The sequence below is a fragment of the Panthera pardus genome, unplaced genomic scaffold, assembly GCF_024362965.1.
Source record: "Panthera pardus isolate Hobbes unplaced genomic scaffold, ASM2436296v1 HiC_scaffold_24, whole genome shotgun sequence".
NCBI classification, from domain to species: domain Eukaryota; kingdom Metazoa; phylum Chordata; class Mammalia; order Carnivora; family Felidae; genus Panthera; species Panthera pardus.
In genome coordinates this window covers 133,822,466-133,838,648 of record NW_026526810.1, presented here as the reverse complement: position 1 = coordinate 133,838,648, position 16,183 = coordinate 133,822,466, and the positions used below count along the sequence as shown (strand labels likewise).

Here is a 16,183-nt window from a genome sequence, read left to right as displayed (position 1 = left end):
CCCCCCCCGAGGGTCCCACCCCACAGGGGAGCCGGCGGCAGTGTGTGTGGGCCTCGGCTGGACTGCCTCGATTCAGATCTCACCTCCCCTCTTCCCCCGACACCAGGCTCCCGTTCTTCTTCCCTCCTCAGTACCCGGCTTCCCAATGGGTAGAGTGGGGGACAGCATGGCTTCCCCTGTAAGGGGCCTCACACGGAGACCTGGCCCAGAGGGCAGGGACAGCTGCTTTCGCTGTCCAGCTATCTAGGGTGGACACACAGCCGTGGCAGCCCAGGCTTTGTGCTCCTTGGGGAAAGCGACCAAGAGAAAAGGCTTCTCACTGCGGGAACCAGTGAGGTTTTCTGAACAAGGCCCAACGTGGCGAGCTTAGACCCCGGGGCTTGTGTCAGGTGGGGAGGGGAGACTCCAGGTGGGGAAGACCCCCCCCTTGGCCCTAGTGGTGGCTAGGAAAGCACAGGGATAATCAGGGCTGCCTGCCCTCTGGCCCCGGCTCCTACTGTCCGTGTGACCTTGGGCGGGTCAGGGGCCTCTTTGAGTTGCTCTTCATTGTCTGTAAAAGTGCAGGACTGTGGAGAGAAGGAAGGGAAGCAGGGAGAGGGAGAGAGGGAGGGGAAGGAGGGGGAGGAGGAGGAGGGGGAGAGAGGGGGAGGAGAGCAAGAGGGGAGGGGGAGGGGCGAAAGACAGCCCTGGAGGTCTCACTGCCAATCCCTGGCTGGGTGGGATTTGGGCCGGTCTCGGCACCCCCACTCCCCAGCTCTCTCCCGCTCAAGGATGTGTTCAAGGCCCTGAGCCGGCCTGCAGTTGTAACAAGAAGCAAAGTGCAGTCCTGATACCCAAACCCCGCCTTCCAGGGAGGGCCTCCGTGGGTCAGTGACCTCCCAGAGCCAAAGCCTCCGGCTGGCCCCGGCCTGGCCCCTCCCTCGCCCAGCAGAGTGGGTGTGGGGATGCGCACCAAGGGCCAGAAGAGGCGTTCCCCCCCTCCCCCTGCCCTGAGCGGCCAGCCCCCATCCCTACCCAGGCTCGCTCTGCTGAGGCTCAGAAAGGTTAAGGAACGTGGATGGCAAAAGCTAAAAGCAATCAAAACACCGGTACAGCTTAGTGGAGAATCTAGAGAAAACCCCCAGGCACGAGAACAGTAGTGAGAACAGCCGCCAAGCTCCCTGGGTGCTCGGTGGATGCCGGACACTTTCCCAAGTGCTGCCCGTTATGAGCTCAGTTATCCCCGGACGGGCCCAGGGGTCCTCACCGCCCAGGGGTCCTCACCGCGGGCGCTCCTGTGGGTCCGCCTCCCTCAGCGTCGGAGATCCATCCTGCCGTTCGTCCTCCGTTCCTTCTTACGGCCGAGGGCCGGTCTACAGCGCGAATGCCCTGATCTGTAGATCGATTTTAATGTTGACAGACACGTGGGCGGTTTCCAGTTTGAGGCTTTCATGAACACGCTGCTGGGAACACTGTCCTTGAGTAAATACGTGCGTTCGTGTCCACTGGGGACATGGCGGGAGTAGTAGGGGTGTTTTCTCGCCCACACATCCTATGCACACACGCCTACGTCCCGCAGGCCTGCCGGGAGTATAATTCAGCTTCGGTAGGCAATCTCTTCTCCAAAATGCTCTCACCAGGTTGCAAGTCCCCCAGCGAGGTGTGTGGGTGCCCGCTGCTCCTGCTTTTCCCCAGCCTTTGTATTTACAAACATATAATGTCTAAATTAAGTAAAGCCAGGGGCACCTGAGCGGCTCAGGCATTTCACCGTCCAACTCTTGATTTCGGCGCAGGCCATAATCTCGCAGTTCGTGGGCTCGAGCCCCGTGTCGGGCTCTGCGTTGGTAGTGAGGAACCTGCTGGGGATTCTCTCTCTGCCTCGCTCTCTGCCCCTCCCCCACTCGAGCTCACTCTCTCTCTCTTTCTCTCTCTCAAAATAAATAAACTTACATCAATTTATCAGTCAGCCAAGCAGAGCTAATCTACAGCCTTGGGGATCTGGACGGTGCTTGCCTTTGGGGTAGTGCCCGGAGGAGGTCTTAGGGGGACGTCAGATGCTATAACATTCTGTCTCTTGATCAGGGTACCGGTTTACACAGGTGTGTGTTCACTTTGTGAAAAGTCATTAAGCAGGGCACTTAACAGCTTGCTCACTTTGCTTCGTGCACACTAAGTATCGATTAAAAAAAAAAAAAAAAAGGACCCTTAGAAACAGTCCAGGGGCACCTGGGTGGCTCAGTTGGTTAAGCGTCCGACTTCGGCTCAGGTCGTGATCTCACAGTTCGTGGGTTCGAGCCCCGTGTTGGGCTCTGTGCGGACAGCTCGAAGCCTGGAGCCCGCTTCGGATTCCGTGTCTCCCTTTCTCTCTGCCCCTCCCCAGCTCACGCTCTGTCTCTCTCTCTGCCCCTCCCCCACACCCAAGGACACACACTCTCTCAAAAACAAATAAACAGACATTAAAAAAATTATCCAGGACCGCCTGGGTGGCTCAGTTGGTTGAGTGTCTGACTCTTGGTTACGGCTCAGGTCATGATCTTGCAGTTCGTAGGTTCGAGCTCTGGGTTCTGTGCTGACAGTACAGAGCCTGCCTGGGATTCTCTCCCTCTTTCTTTGCCCCTCCTTGCTCAAGTGCTCTCCCTCTCTCTCTCTCAAAATAAACAAAACAAAACAAAACAAAAAAACCAATCCCAGGGACCCAGGTGCCATTTTTGCCCCTCTGGTCCAGACAAAGATGCCGAAGGTCCGGCTCACAACCTGATGGTGGGTCCCTTTCCTGGCCCCATCCCCACGTCTGGTCCGTCACGGAGTTCATTCCGCCTGCACGGGCTTTCTCTAAGTGGCCACCGGTTTCCATCTGCGTTACCCCCTCAGGCTGGATCTCTCCCTGCTTGTGTGTGGTTCCCCCAGGCGGGGCGTTGGTCGTGCTGTGACTCTCGGGCAGAGTTTGAACCTCCGCTCTGCATTTACCCACTGAAGCCAAGGACTGGGTGAGATACTGTTTGCTCAGTCTGAGGAGGGACGTGCGACACCAGCGTGTGGGGACCGTCTGGCCCAGAATAGGTGCCTACTTGACGAGAACAAGATTAGCACTGGCGACGGGCGGCATGCGTCTGGGGGTTGGGCGGGCTCCGATCCTGTCTTCAAGGCCCCGACGGTGAGGCGGGGCAGAAAAGCGTGTTTCCTGTTAGAGGAGGCTAGCCGTGTGGAGGAGGGACGGGTGGAGAGCTGTCTTCCATTAGTGAAATGACATAAGAATTAAATTAATAGATGCCTGAAAGTCATTTCCTTTGAACTTTTTAAAACCCTGCACAGTCAGGCCCAACATACGGGGAGGGTCCCATGTGCCACGTTCTGCAGTCATTGAGAGCAGTGATTTTGGAGATGACGCGGCAGTGTGAGAATCGCTTATGACATAATGCTAAAGGCAAGGGACAGGAGACGCCCTCCTATGGGTGGCTTGCGAGGGCAGTTCTGCCCAAAAACATGTGGGGACGGAGGGTGGGGGGGGGGGCGGAATCCCACTGCGCCAGCCCCCGGGGTTGCCAAGTGAAGGGACTGTAGGTGGTTGGTGTTTTCTTGTTCTCCATGTAATATCTTTCCGTGGAAGTTTTGTTTCTTATACACGTTCGGAAGTTTGCTTTTTCAAAAAGTGGAATGGTTCAAGCCTTGGCCTGTAGCTGTCGATTCATGAGAGCTCACAGTGATTTGGGGGCGGCTTCCTCTGGCCTGGCTGCAGGGGAGGCTGGGGGAGGCTCGGCCGGGGCTCCACCCAGCACTGCTGGGCTGGAGACAGTGTTAGGTGAGCGTGTTCCAAACCCACAGGGCCACCTGCCAGCCGCCCACCAGGACAGGCCCTTCCCTCTCTGGCTGAGGTCTGGACTGTGATGAAAGGAAGGGTCTGAAGTGCCCACGCCTGGTAGCTGTGGATAGCTGAAAAGGAGCTAACAGTCACAGAAGGTTGTGGAGAGAGAAACGGGACCTCCCGGCCCAGAGCTGCCCTGAAGGCTGACTGAGGTATGACCCGCAGGAAGTGGCAGAACCTCCAGAAAGCCACAGGGAAGGTGGGCACATGTGGCAGCAGCTGGGCGAGAAGAGGGACGGATCCCGGGGCGAGGTGGGGCCCAGGGCTACACAGACCAGGCAGAGCTCACCTCGAGCCCCGACCGCCGGGGCGTCCACGGTGTGCACTGAGCTGCATCTGGGGGGCTGAGCGTGGCTCTGGGAGGGCAGGTTCACCCCAGACACCTGTGTTGGGGGAGGCAGCACCCCCTCCTTCCCTTCCCACTACAACCTGGGTCCTACCTTGACTCTCGGCCCAGTGTTTGTTGCGTGATGCTGGGGCCACCTGGACCTGACCACACTGCAGTTTGGAGGAATATGAGCCCTTGAAATCTACTACAAAGCTGTAATCATCAAGACAGTGTGGCACTGGCCCGAAAACAGACACATAGACCAATGGAACAGAATAGAGAACCCAGAATTGGACCCACAGGTGTATGGCCAACTGATCTTTGACAAAGCAGGAAAGAGCATCCAATGGAAAAAAGTCTCTTTAGCAAATGGTGCTGGGAGAACTGGGCAGCAACATGCAAAAGAATGAAACTAGACCACTTTCTTACACCAGACACAAAAATAAACTCAAAATGGATGAAAGACCCGAATGTGAGACAGGAAACCATCAAAACCCTCAAGGAGAAAGCAGGAAAAAAAACTGACCTCAGCCACAGCAATTTCTTACTCGACACATCTCCAAAGGCAAGGGAATTAAAAGCAAAAATGAACTATTGGGACCTCATGAAGATAAAAAGCTTCTGCACCACAAAGGACACAATCAACAAAACTAAAAGGCAACCAACGGAATAGGAAAAGATATTTGCAAGTGACATATCGGATAAAGGGCTAGTATCCAAAATCTATAAAGAACTCACCAAACTCCACACCCGAAAAACAAATAATCCAGTGAAGAAATGGGCAGAAGACATGAAAAGACACTTTTCCAAAGAAGACATCCGGATGGCCAACAGACACATGAAAAGACGCTCAACGTCACTCATCATCAGGGAAATACAAATCAAAGCCACACTGAGATATCACCTCACACCGGTCAGAGTGGCTAAAATGAACAACTCGGGAAACAACAGATGTTGGTGAGGATGTGGAGAAACGGGAACCCTCTTGCACTGTTGGTGGGAATGCAAACCGGTGCAGCCGCTCTGGAAAACTGTGGAGGTTCCTCAAAAAATTAAAAATAGAATTACCCCCTATGACCCAGTATTAGCGCTGCTAGGAATTCACCCAAGGGATCCCGGAGTGCTGATTCATAGGGGCACATGTACCCCAATGTTTATTTATTTATTTAAAAAAAAATTTTTTTTTTTACGTTTATTTTTGAGACAGAGAGAGACAGAGCATGAACGGGGGAGGGGCAGACAGAGAGGGAGACACAGAACTGGAAGCAGGCTCCAGACTCTGAGCCATCAGCCCAGAGCCCGACGCGGGGCTCGAACTCATGGTCTGTGAGATCGTGACCTGAGCTGAAGTCGGACGCTTAACCAACTGAGCCACCCAGGCGCACCTGTACCCCAATGTTTATAGCAGCACTTTCAACAATAGCTAATTATGGAAAGAGCCTAAATGTCCATCAACGGATGAATGGATAAAGAAGATGTGGTTTATATATACCATGGAATACTACTTGGCAATGAGAAAGAATGAAATCTGCCCATTTGCAGCAACATGGATGGAACTGGAAGGTATTATGCTGAGTGAAATAGGTCAGTCAGGGAAGGACAGATATCATATGTTTTCACTCATATATGGATCTTGAGAAACTTAACAGACAACCATGGGGGAGGGGCAGGGAAAAAATAGTTTCAAACAGAGAGGGAGGCAAACCATAAGAGACTCTTAAATACAGAGAACAAACTGAGGGTTGATGGGGGGGGTGAGGGGGAGAAGGGAAAATGGGTGATGGGAATAGAGAAGGGCACTTGTTGGGATGAGCACTGGGTTTTATATGGAAGCCAACTTGACGGTAAATTATATTTAAAAAAAGAAAACTGAAAAAAGTAAATAAATCTAAACAGCATGTAAATCACGTCTTTGCGGCAGCTTTTTAGCTGCTGGGGCCTCTGTAAGGTCAGGCTATCAAGATCTATGTGCCCGAGGCACATCACCCAGGCGAGTGCACGCAGCTCTGACCCCTCCGGACCCGCCAGCATTGCCATTAGAGAAGCAACAGCCTAGTAAACTCTAGATCCTTAGAAAACCAGAGTGCCGTGATTTAATGGAGCCTGAGTGGCGCCCCGCAATTTCATTGTCATGGGGAGGGAGGGCAAGCTGGAGAGGAGCTGTACAGCCAGAGCTCAGAGACCAAGCCTCCTCGGGACTAACCACTCCCCCGCCCTCCTCGGCCTCCCCCAGGAAGCCTCCCAATCGCATGCATAATTTATGAGGAGGAGCCGATGCATATTCATGAGCTCATTGCCTTCCAAGGCCAGTCGCTGTCTGTGAAAAATCCTCCCGTAATGAATTATTGCCTGGGAAGCCGAGGGTTGGGCTCAAGGCAGGCCCCAGTCCCCAAAATTACTACAATCTTTACAATTCCTAAAACTTGCTTTGAAGAAAATGCTCCCAACGGTGTCTACCTTTGGTCTAATGTGGGGGAGGTGCAAACAATGAAGCCTCTACCGTGGGCACGCCTTAACCCCAAGGCTGCGCAGGTAGAGGTGCACCCGTAGCATTTCAGGGAAACTGAGGCAGGTCTCCCCTCACCCCGAGGAAAGACACCCCTGCGTGCACGGTGGGTGGGACTCTGAAGTAAACCCTCCTGAGTGTCTGTTCACATAAGACCAAGAGCCAAAACGCCCTGCTGGCTGGTCACGACCCTTTCTGGGTCTCAGTCTTCCCCATCTGTGGACTGGGTTGGTAATCCCTCATTGCATCCGCTCTGAGCCCAGAGAGAGGTCGCCCGGCACCGGCTGGTGGCCGGGTTTGAATGGTGGTGGTGTTTTCTCTTTTTTGGCCGGCCAGAAGATAACCTGCATCTTACAGCCAGTGGATCCTAGGCTCGGACGAAACACAGGCACACTTTGTTCACAGATACCGACTTTTTACGAGTCAGAAGTCTGTGGCCATCCCGTGTCAAGCAAGCCTTATTGGTGCATTTTTCCAACGGCATTTCCTCGCTTCATGTCTCTGTGTCCCACTTTGATAATTCTCCCAATGTTCCATTATTCTTTTTTTTAATGTTTATTTATTTATTTGGGGGGAGAGAGAGAACAGGTGTGTGTTTACGATTGGGGGCGGGGGCAGAGAGAGAGGGGGAGAGAGAGAATCAATCCCAAGCAGGCTCCACCCTGTCAGTGCAGAGCCCAACACCGGGGGCTCGATCTCACCGCCTGAGGCTATATCAAGAGTGGGATGCTCAACCGACTGAGCCACCCAGGCGCCTCCCAATATTTCATTATTCTTATGTTTCTTACGGTGATCTGTGCTGGGCGATCAACACTCACTGAAACCTCGGAGGATGGCTAGCATTTTTTAGAAACAAAGTATTTTTTAATTAAGGGATGCACATAGTTTTCTTAGACATGATGCTATCGCACCCTCATACATAACAGCATAGCATAACTGTTACTTTTATATGCCCTGGAAACCAAAAAACTCATTTGTCTTGCTGTATTGTGACATTCACGTCGTTGCAGTGGCCTGGCTCGGAACCCACGACACCTCCGCGGTGCACCTGTGCGGTAATATGCCACCGGCGCTCACAGAGATAAAGGGACGTCGCGGAGCAGAGCGGGGGCTGCACATAGCAGGTGCTTGACGACCGGGAGTCTCCAATTTCCAGTCCTGGAAAGAACGGGCCCCACGCATCCCAATTTGCCTGGCGGAGGAATCTGTTCACAGAACCCCTTAGGTCCGCATTTTATTCCGCGTGCTTCGTGGCGTTAGAAGCGTTCAGTAAGAACCCGTCTAATTGAGACGTGGAGTGGGCGTGCGAGGGCGCCCCGGAGTTTTCCCAAACGAGTCACAACCCAGTTAAAATGTTACTCATGAAACCCAAGGCGGTGATTCAGTTCGTACTCCATCTGGCATTTCTTGCTTACAAGCAACTCACATATGACTCAACTTTGATTCTGCTTATTAAACATTAGCCGGCACACGTCCTCATCCCCATAAAAAGCCATCTTGAAAACCTCGCCACAGAGGAGCGCCTGTGCCCCTGAGCGCGACTGCGCGCCGCGCGCGTGCGTGCGTGTGTGTGTGTGTGTGTGTGTGTGCACGTGCACAGGCCCGCGCTAGGGGCAAGCTCATCCATGAGGGTCCCAGGCGGTGTGACCTGAGTGTACGGAGGGCTGGCCTTCTTGACATGTGACCTGTGCTGTCGCACAGGGCTACAGGCTTGATTTAATGTTCTGCTGTCACCACCTGGGGATTCTAGATAATTCTTGAACGGGGGCCTGCACGTTCATTTTGCAGGCCCTGCGAACTTTGTGCTCGGTCTGGGTGGACGCGAGTGCGTGTGTGTGTCTGCACATCTGTGTGGGTCCCAGAGCCCACGCGGCCCGGGGAGGCTGAGCCATAGAGACGAGGTGCACGTGCCCGTGTGGGTGCTGTGGGTGCCCGTGTGGGGACCTGCGGGTGAGGGCCGGAGCGAGTGGACATGGGGGGGTGTGGAGAATCTCGCCCAGAAGCGCCCGGGACAGGGGCCCATGAGCCACACTGGGAGCCCCAAGATGCAGATTCCAGGGGCCCGGGGAGGGCTCGGAACACACCCTTTCAGCCGGCACCCCCACCCCAGGCGGCTGTAACGACACCCGAGTCTGAGAACCCCTGGCCGTGGGTTCTGGGCACTGAAAAGTGAGGCCATGCTTCTTCAAGGAGAAGCTTAGAACATCACAGAGCTCAAGCCATCTCACCACCCACCCCTATTATCTCAAGTTCAGGTTCTTAAAGGAACAGAAGCCTGCCAGGAACACCAAGGAACAGATGAGCCCCAAGGCTGCTAACCTCAGGGAACCCCGGCCAGAGGCCTCCCTCGGCTGCCTGGGCCCCCAGCCAAGCAGTGACTCATGTTGGAGCAGGACGGTGTGGCCTTGATGGCCAGCCCTCCCCTCCCACATCCCTGCATCAGCAGGGCAGGGCCGGGGGTGCTACCCCCGTGACTTCTCCAATTTATCAGCGTGGGTCACACCGTGGACCCTGCCGCTCCTGGGCACCACTCCCCTGCCCATGTTCCTGGCCTGACATCCCCCACCGAGACCCACCCTAAATCAGCAGTGATTGGCCGTGATCAGCAGTGCCACCCCCCCCCCCCCATGCCATCAGGGAATGCCGTCTCCAACAGCACAGGGAAGGGTCCTCACTGCACGCTGCGGGGGTCCAGCAGGCGCTGACCCTCGGATTGTTGGCCCCTGGTGACCTCGCCCAGGATAATTCTGTTCCCAAGCTCCATTCCACTGAAAGTGGTCCCAGGGTCAACACGCTGTCCCCTCGCTGAGGGCAACAATGGCTGGGAGAGGGGCTGTCGCTTGCCAGCTGGTGACCTGGGCAGGTCACTTGAGCTCTCTGAGCCTCAGTTTTCTCATCTGTGAAATAGCCCCTCCTTGTGCCAACTCTTGGCTGGGGCTTAGCTCCTGCCCCCTGCCTCCTCCCAGCAGCCCCTGCTTGACCCATAGACACACATCAGTGTCCCCACCCCTGTCCCCTAGAGAGGGGCATTGAGCCTCTAATCAGCAACAGTGCAAGTTAGAATTGGGTCCCACAAGCTTTTGCGACCAGGAGAAGCTCCCTGTTTCTCAGGAGGGGAAGTGGCACCACCCTTGAGTGCTTTTTTTCTGTAGCTGCCACTGTGAAGCACCTACTATGTGCTGGGCACTCTGCAGCCCTTCTGCGGGAGCCCTTAAAACCATCACAAGAGGTGGGGGCACCTGGGTGCTTCGGGCCCCTGGTCAGGCTTCATGCTAACAGCACGGAGCCTGTTTGGGATTCTCTCTCTCCTCCTCTCTCTCTGCCCCTCCCCTGCTCTCTCTCTCTCAAAGTAAATAAGCTTTTTTGAAAAATGGGGGGGTAAAAAAGAAACCATCACAAGAGATGAGGGGAGGTGTCAAAGATAAGAGATGAGGGCTCAGAGAGGTTAGGTGTCTTGCCCAAGGACACACAGCTTTGAAATCTGAGATGGAAACCCAGGGCCTTCGCAGCGACCCTGGTGCACAGATACCTTGCCTCTCAGAGCAGGGCCCGGCCAGCCCAGACAAAAGCCCCTCGGGGCCTCCAGGGTCCCTCTGCTGTATGAGGCCGTATATCCCCATGCTGCCTCCCTCGGCTTCCCGACACAGCCCCGGTGGCAGGGAGCCCGGTGCCAGCCCTTCTATTATTCACGCCTCCCTTCGGTTGCCAGCAGGGACCTGGCCCAGAGGTCCCAGCTTTGCCAGGAAAGATAAGGAGCCAACACCTGACTCGTCCCCTTCTGAGCTCCGTCTTGATTTCCCAAAAGAACACAAAGGCCTGTCATTCCTGGCCCTGTGCCGGAAGCTGGACCTCATTCTCATGAAAGGAAGATAAACCATTAGCAGGATTAAAACTGGTTAGATTAAAAAAAAAAAACAAAAAAAAAACCGGTTAGATTTACAGCTTTTCCTTGTGACCACCTGTCCCCTCCTGTAACACTGCATGGGTTGGAGGGGCGGGTGCCTGCCATCTGCAGGGGTCTGTCGAGGGGTGGGGAGGGCAGGGGAGGCATCGGCTCCCCTGTGGGGTCCGTGGAACACTTCCCTGGGGGTCGGGGGCCGGTGCTACTAGTCCCATGTTAGAGGTGGGGAAACTGAGGCTTGCTTAGACCACTCAGCTGGTGGATGGCTTGGCCAGTGCAGGATGGCAAAGCTGACTCGTCCGTCCTCAAAACAAGACTCGTAAAAAGTGAATTCCTGTGTGCAAACCCTGCCCGCCCACACCCGGACCTCTAACTTTATAAGTGGCTCACGCAGGAATTGAAAAGAAAACAAAAAGGCGAGGCCACCAAAGGGAGCCCCGGGAGGTCAGTCTGCAGCCCCTGCACCTCACCCTTCCTCCTCCTCCAGCACGGGGAGCCCCCCACCCCAACCCCTGAGCAGGCCAGGCTGGGAGTCGAGGCGTGGCCTCACCCAGAGTTCACACGGCCACTGTTGGGGGACGCAGGGGGTGGGGGAGGCGACATTCCAGGCTGAGAAGTGCCCCTCTCCCCCTCAGACCCCGCCAAGCTGATGGTGACCGTGGCTGCCACGGGGTTAAAGGGATGTCACAAGAAGGGGTGTCTCGTGTCCCCCACCCCCAGGAGTGAGGCTTCAGACATCACCAACAGTAGCCCCTCCCCTACTTCACACATCAGGAAACTGAGGCCCAGAGAGGAAAGGGGTTTGTCCATGAGCCCCAGTGACTCAGGGCAGGGACAGGGAGGGGCTCAGCCGCGGGATGGGGGCGGCAGCCTGCAGGTGAATCCCCACACCTCCGTGTGCTAGCTGTGTGATGATCCACACCCTCTGGGCCCAGCTTTCTTGTCCAGAAAGTGGCCACACTTCGCGGTTGGGGGGACAGAGAAAACAGAGAGGGCGCCCAAAGGCCCTTAGTCCGGTCTCGACCCCAGTGCCTCCGTCACAGAGGCGGCCGGAGGAACAGCGACGAGCAGCCTCGGAGGAGTAACAAAGCTGTTTGTTGAGCACCTACTATGTGTGGTGGGCACAGAGATGAGTCAGACATACGGGTGCCGCCCTCACCACGGTCACCGTCTGATGAAGGGACACGTGGAGAGATGAGGGCCCCCGGCGGGAAAGGAGAGGGTGGAAGGCAAGGCCGGCTTTGCTAGGGATAACGAGGTGCTCTAGGACGGGGACCACAAGGTGAGAAACGGCACGGAGCCCGCAGAGAGTTCTATCTCCCGGCTGCCCTTGGGGTGTGGGGGTGGGGGCTGGCAGACCCCCCAGGGAGGCAGTGCGTGCCGGGCCCAGGGCCTTAGATGTAGCTCTGGTGGAGAAAAATCCCCAAGAGGTCCCACCAGCTGAGGTGTCAGGGACCGGGCCGCAGGGCCGAGATGGGGGCCTGGCGGGGGCGCCTCCCACAGAGGCCTCGAGCTTACGACCGCTCGTGCAGTTTCCTGGAGAATTTCTTCCTTCATCCGCATGTTTCAGGGTTTGTTTTCTTATTCAGGCGTCTCTATTTTAAAAAAAATCTGTGTGTAAAAAGCGTACGTATTTTTCAATGTGTGGTTTTGAAAGGTAGCAGCAGATTCCTCCTGTAGTCAGGCCCCACCATGCTTCCTCCCCCAGCCGCCCTGCTTACTCCGGGCCGTAAATCACTTTCTTTTTCTTTCTTTTTTTTAATACTTATTTATTTGGGGGGCGGGGAGAGTGTAACTGGGGGAGGGGCAGAGAGCGGGGGACGGAGAATCTGAAGCAGGCTCTACACTGACAGGCTGACAGCACAGAGCCCGACACGGGGCTCGAACTCATGATCTGTGAGATCATGATCTGAGCCGAAGTCGGACGCTCAACTAACTGAGCCACCCAGGTGCCCCTCTGTTTTTTGGGTTTTTTTTTTTAAGTTTCTTTATTTATTTTGAGAAAGAGAAAGAGAGAGAGAGCGCGTGTCAGCATGCACGAGCAAGGGAGGGGCAGAAGGAGAGGGAGGGAAGAGAATCCCAAGCAGATTGCATGCTGTCAGCTCAGAGCCCAATGCAGGGATCGAAGTTGTGACCCATGAGATCGTGACCTGAGCCGAGATCGAGAGTCAGATGCTTCACCGACTGAGCCACCCGGGCGCCCCCATAAATCACTTCCGTAGTGGAGGGGTGGGAAACAAAGAGGAGACAGTCGCCCTTGGCACTCGGCAAGCCGCCTTCCAGCAGCCAAAGACCGTTTGGGTTCGCGCTGTGGAGGCCCAGCGGGGATGGCCCTGAGGCAGGCACTGCTTCCCCGGGGAATGCCCCCCCCTCCCCGGCCCTCAGCAGGCAGCCTTGCCCCTCGGTGGGACCAGGACACTTTCTCCAAGCCTGAAGGTCTATGACCTTGATCCCCACCCTCCTGGCTTCAACCACGATGTTCAGGGAGATGCTCCGTCCTCAGTCCTGCGAGCCCAAAAGCAGAACTGTCATCACAGGTGTTCCTGGGCATTGGGGGGACTCTTCAGCTGCCGATAAGGAGCAATATTTGGGTGGTGATGACACTTAAAAGATTGTCCGCCGATGATCTGAAATTCGGAGCTAACTGCACGCCTGTGTTCCATCTAGCAGCCCCGGTGTTGGGTACGAGACCCACATGAGTACGTGCCCGTGTGTGTTGTCGTCTCAAGACCTGACGTCTGGGAGTCCGGTGATAAGCATCTTCCTGGGTAAGGTCAAGAAATGCCTCTCGGGGGCTGTGCCTTCGGCGCTGTCTCAAGACAAAAGAACTCGAGGTCCCAGCGCGTGCGAACCAAGAGCCGGCTGCTGGCGGGGTCCATTACCACTGCCTCTGGAGGAGCTGCCCCCAGGACGCCACGCGTGATGATCCCACACGGGCAGGGCCTTGGGCTTGACGTCTCTTGTCTTCTGCTGCTCAGAACCTCTGGGAATTACCATCCCTCCTTGCTGCCACTTGCTTGTAAAACCCACGTGAGATCTTGTCCCTCCTCTGCTCCAAACCCTCCATGGCTCCCGTCTCACTCAGGGCCAAAACCAGCGTCCCCTCTCAGCCCGCGCAAGGGTCCTGCACTTTCTGCCGCCTCCCCTCGGAGCTCATCTCCCACCCAAACTGACCCCGCTTGTGTTCTTTGGAAACACCAGGGACTCCCACTGCCGGGTGGTGGCACCTGCTCTCTCCTTCCGCCAGGAACAACCTTCCCCCAGATGCGTCCAGGACTCACTCTTTGGGTTCACCTCTCTTCCCTGAGTCATAGTCTTCCCTCCATCCTTTTCACCCTCATCACCACAGTTTGGTTGTGTATTCTGTTGCTGGGGCGTCAGCCCCGCAAGGAAAGGGACCACGCCTTCTTTGCAGCTGCTCCGTACGTGTTTGCTGTGTTTGCTGAAGGACTGATGGGCTGACTACTGCTGTCGCCTCTGCTCCTGTGCTGTCTGAGCAGCAGAACTCACTTGGTAATAGGAAGACCCCCCTGCAAGGCTGTCTCTAGCACACCTGAGCCTCGGCTCTTCCCCAGGCCCTGGATGGCCGTGCTCTTCTGGGCCCCGGTGCCTTCCATGCGCCCTCTGGTCCGGAAGACCCTTCTCTCCCTTGTCACCTCCCATTCGTCCCTCAAGACCTGGCTTGGGATCACCTCCTCCGGGAAGCCATCCCTGTAACTCTCGAGTCCTCGCACATGGCTCACCGGCCTCTCCTTGTCCATCTGCTAATTTGTCTTTCTGTCCAGCTGTGACAGACCATCCTCTGTGCCCCCAGGACCCAGCAGTGGCCTGGCCAACAGCAGGTACTCAGGATGTGATTAGCGGTTAAGTGAGCAATTACTTACAGTTTCTTTTCTTTTCTTTTTTCATTCCCCTTCACAGACCCTAGAACTTCACCTGAAACATCTCTAGAGACACCTGCTCTAGACCAGTTGGTTTCACAGAGGGGGCAACTGAGGAAGGCGGGAGGCGGGGGAACTAATTCCTGTCCGGCATCTTCTCTGGGCTGGGCACCAGCGTCTGGGCAGGGTGACGTCTCCTCTGGCTGTCCCTTTCTGGACAGAGGTCACACCCCCGAACTGAGGCTCTGGCTTGCTAGGACTCTCAGCTTAGCCTGAGTCCTTTTGGAGACAACTGACCTGGTACCTGCATTTCATAGAAAGATTAAAAGGGTTTCTGAATCCAAAAACTTCCTTTTCTGTTTCAAAGGAAAAGCCTGGAGAGCACAGAGAGGAGAAATCTGTGTGTGGGGGCGGGGCGGGTCTGAGACCCTCAGACTGTCTCCCTGGGTCCCCAGCCAGAGCCCTGGGAGGCCACAAGCTTCTGGGGAATCCTGTGTCGGGGCTGAAGATACCAGGCTCTAATCACAGGATCCTTTGAAAGTTACCATTACCATATATGGGGAGGGGGTCTTTGCAGATGTAATTAAATTAAGGATCCTGAGATGGGGGAGGGGAGGACTATCCTGGATTATCCAGATGGTCCTAAATGCCAAAGTGAGAGTACTTATAAGAGAGAAGCAGACAGAGATCTGAGGCACAGAAGGGGGACCATGTGGCCCCAGAGGCAGGGATGGGAAGGATGCGGCCACAAGTCAAGGAGAACGACCCCAAGCTGGAAGAGGCCAGGGACGGACTCTCCCCCAGTGAGAACACGGCCCTGCTGACATCTGGGCTTTCACCGCAGTGAGCCTAGTGTCAGACTTTGGGCCTCCCGACCTGCGAGAAAATTAATTTCTGGGTTTTTTTTAACGTTTATTTGTTTATTTTGAAAGAGAGAGAGTGAGCAGGAGAGGGGCAGAGAGAGAGAGAGAGAGAGAGAAAGAGAGGGAATCCCAAGCAGGCTCCTTGCTGTCAGCACGGAGCCCTGCGCGGGGCTTGAACTCACCAACCGTGAGATCGTGACCTGAGCCAAAATCAAGAGTCGGACGCTTAACTGACTGAGTCACCTAGGCGCCCCGAGACAATTAATTGCCTTTGTTTTACGCCCCAGGAAACGAACACACGCCACAGCCGGACAGGGCAAGAGCAGGAGGGCTTGGGGGGATAGCCGGAAGCTGCCGGGCTCATTGGGGCTGGGTACACGGCCGTCCTGTCTCAGACCGTGTGGTGCAGTCTACACTCTAGAGATGCCTCGGGGTCCCAGCACGTGGTGGTCCCAGGTGACTCGGCGCAGAGAAACAGCAACAACGGTATTCAGCCCAGCAGTCGTTCAACAAACATTCCCTGATGGGCGGCAGACGAGAAAGGCGTGGTCTCGCCCCCCACCCTGCCCTTGACCACATGCGCTATTTCATTCATGCTTGGCGGCCATCCTACACGGTGTCATCGGCCTCATTTTACACACGCGCAAACAAAGGCCCAGAGAGACTCTTTGGCTTGCACAGGTCACACAGCGCCAGGTAGCAGAGCTCAACGGCCCGTGTCCCTCTCTCTGACTGATTCCCCAGCCACAATCCCGTGCCTGCCTCTCGCCTGCTGCCCCGAGTGGCCCTGGGCACAGTGACAGGGCGAGCGAAGAGCCTGGCATTCCTGCCCGCTGCAGCACCCGTACCCTGTACCAGAGTCT

The 16,183-nt window shown here is 55.7% G+C and overlaps 1 protein-coding gene across 2 annotated transcripts in view; it reads right to left on the bottom strand.

Annotated features, from left to right (window-relative positions):
• EML1 (EMAP like 1) overlaps positions 1 to 16,183 on the bottom strand; it is a 184,976-nt gene that overhangs the window by 159,173 nt on the left and 9,620 nt on the right. The window contains exon 1 of one of the 2 annotated variants that reach the window (XM_019462238.2): positions 1,264 to 1,374. The exons of the other annotated variant lie outside the window; for it this stretch is intronic. The gene's annotated coding sequence lies outside the window, so the exon portion shown is untranslated. Of the gene's footprint in view, positions 1 to 1,263; positions 1,375 to 16,183 lie in introns of those variants that run through there. 2 annotated transcript variants of the gene reach the window in all.